Below are 3,236 nucleotides of genomic sequence, written 5' to 3' on the forward strand. Positions count from 1 at the left end.
TGGCCTACCCTGGGCCAAACCCGGACAACGCTGGGCCAAACCCGGACAACGCTGGCCTACCCTGGGCCAAACCCGGACGACGCTGGCCTACCCTGGGCCAAACCCGGATGACGCAGGTCTACCCTGGGCCAAACCCGGACGTCGCTGGGCCAAACCCGGACGACGCTGGCCTACCCTGGTCCAAACCCGTCGACGCTGGCCTACCCTGGGCCAAACCCGGATGACGCTGGCCTACCCTGGGCCAAACCCGGACGACGCTGGGCCAAACCCGGACAACGCTGGCCTACCCTGGGCCAAACCCGGACGACGCTGGCCTACCCTGGGCCAAACCCGGACGATGTTGGGCCAAATCCGGACAAAGCTGGCCTACCCTGGGCCAAACCCGGACGACAATGGCCTACCCTGGGCCAAACCCGGACAACGCTGGCCTACCCTGGGCCAAACCCGGACAACGCTGGGCGAAACCCGGACAATGCTGGCCTACCCTGGGCCAAACCCGGACGACACTGGCCTACCCTGGGCCAAACCCGGACAACGCTGGGCCAAATCCGGACAACGCTGGCCTACCCTGGGCCAAACCCGGACGACAATGGCCTACCCTGGGCCAAACCCGGACAACGCTGGCCTACCCTGGGCCAAACCCGGACGACACTGGCCTACCCTGGGCCAAACCCGGTCAACGCTGGGCCAAACCCGGACAACGCTGGCCTACCCTGGGCCAAACCCGGATGACACTGGCCTACCCTGGGTCAAACCCGGACAACGCTGGGCCAAACCCGGACAATGCTGGCCTACCCTGGGCCAAACCCGGACGACACTGGCCTACCCTGCGCCAAACCCGAACAACGCTGGCCTACCCTGGGCCAAACCCGGACGACACTGGCCTACCCTGGGCCAAACCCGGACAACGCTGGGCCAAACCCGGACAACGCTGGCCTACCCTGGGCCAAACCCGGACGACGCTGGCCTACCCTGGGCCAAACCCGGACGATGTTGGCCTACCCCGGGCCAAACCCGGACGTCGCTGGGCCAAACCCGGACAACGCTGGGCCAAACCCGGACAACGCTGGCCTACCCTGGGCCAAACCCGGACAACGCTGGGCCAAACCCGGACAACGCTGGCCTACCCTGGGCCAAACCCGGACGACGCTGGCCTACCCTGGGCCAAACCCGGATGACGCAGGTCTACCCTGGGCCAAACCCGGACTACTGGGGCTGGGCCAAACCCGGACAACGCTGGCCTACCCTGGTCCAAACCCGTCGACGCTGGCCTACCCTGGGCCAAACCCGGATGACGCTGGCCTACCCTGGGCCAAACCCGGACGACGCTGGGCCAAACCCGGACAACGCTGGCCTACCCTGGGCCAAACCCGGACGACGCTGGCCTACCCTGGGTCAAACCCGGACGACGCTGGCCTACCCTGGGCCAAACCCGGATGACGCAGGCCTACCCTGGGCCAAACCCGGATGTTGCTGGGCCAAACCCAGATGACGCTGGCCTACCCTGGTCCAAACCCGGACGACGCTGGCCTACCCTGGGCCAAACCCGGGACGCTGGCCTACCCTGGTCCAAACCAGGACGACGCTGGCCTACCCTGGGCCAAACCCGGACGACGCTGGCCTACCCTGGGTCAAACCCGGACGACGCTGGCCTACCCTGGGCCAAACCCGGATGACGCAGGCCTACCCTGGGCCAAACCCGGACGTTGCTGGGCCAAACCCGGACGACGCTGGCCTACCCTGGTCCAAACCTGGACGACGCTGGCCTACCCTGGTCCAAACCCGGACGACGCTGGCCTACCCTGGTCCAAACCTGGACGACGCTGGCCTACCCTGGGCCAAACCCGGACGACGCTGGCCTACCCTGGGTCAAACCCGGACGACGCTGGCCTACCCTGGGCCAAACCCGGATGACGCAGGCCTACCCTGGGCCAAACCCGGACGTTGCTGGGCCAAACCCGGACGACGCTGGCCTACCCTGGTCCAAACCTGGACGACGCTGGCCTACCCTGGTCCAAACCCGGACGACGCTGGCCTACCCTGGGTCAATTGTGCGCCGCCCGTTCGGACTTCCAATCACGGCCGGTTGTGATAGAGTTGTGACCCGTATTTGTCAGTTATGATGTCATAGTTGAGTCTAGGGGGGGGGGGGCATATTGGGGAGGGAATCCCCTCCAGGTAGGTGTTTGTCCCCGTTGTGTGCTGAGGGTGTCAGGGTCTTGTCTGGTTCTGGCATTTAGGTCGCCACAGACTAGTACATGTCCCTGGGCCTGGAAATGATTGATTTCCCCCTCCAGGATGGAGAAGCTGTCTTCATTAAAGTGGATTCTACTGGGGATATACAGTAGACAGCAAACTATTTTCTCTGCTGAGATTATTTCCTGATTCATGTCTAACCAGACAGAAAATGTTACTGTTTTGATTAATTTTATAAAGTGTGTTAGGTCTGCTCTATACCAAATTAGCATACCCCCTGAGTCTCTTCCCTGTTTCACACCTGGTAGTGTGGTGGATGGGACTACCAGCTGTCTGTAGCCTATAGGGCAACCAGTGGGTCCGTCTCCTCTATACCATGTTTCTTGTAGGATGACAATGTCTGTATTTCTGTTTTGGGGTTCCTGCTCTTTATTGCAAAGGGAGTTGACCTCTCTGTCTCTCTCTCTTTCCCCCTCTCCAGCCTCCCCTCTCTCTCTCTCTCTCTCTCTCTCTCCCTCCCTGTCTCCTCTCTTTCCCTTTTTCCCCCTCTCCACCCCCCCTCTCTCCCCCTCCAACCCCCCCTCCTCTCTTTCACTCCTCTCCACCCCCCACCCTCTCTCTCTCCTCTCTCTCTCTCTCTCCCTCCCTGTCTCCTCTCTTTCCCTTTTTCCCCCTCTCCACCCCCCCTCTCTCCCCCTCCAACCCCCCCTCCTCTCTTTCACTCCTCTCCACCCACCCCCCACCCACTCTCTCTCTCCTTCTTCTCCTCCCTGTCTCCTCTCTTTCCCCCTCTCCACCCCCCTCTCTCCCCCTCCAACCCCCCCCTCCTCTCTTTCACTCCTCTCCACCCCCCACCCACTCTCTCTCCTCTCTTTCCCTCTCTCCCTCCCTGTCTCCTCTCTTTCCCCCTCTCTCCCCCCTCCCCCTCCTCTCTTTCCCCCTCTCCACCCCCCTCTCTCCCCCTCCACCCCCCCTCCTCTCTTTCACTCCTCTCCAACCCCCACCCTCTCTCTCTCCTCTCTTTCTCTCTCTCCTCTCTT

This window comes from Oncorhynchus masou, unplaced genomic scaffold (genome assembly GCF_036934945.1).
Source record: "Oncorhynchus masou masou isolate Uvic2021 unplaced genomic scaffold, UVic_Omas_1.1 unplaced_scaffold_660, whole genome shotgun sequence".
In the NCBI taxonomy this organism is placed as follows: Eukaryota; Metazoa; Chordata; class Actinopteri; order Salmoniformes; family Salmonidae; genus Oncorhynchus; species Oncorhynchus masou.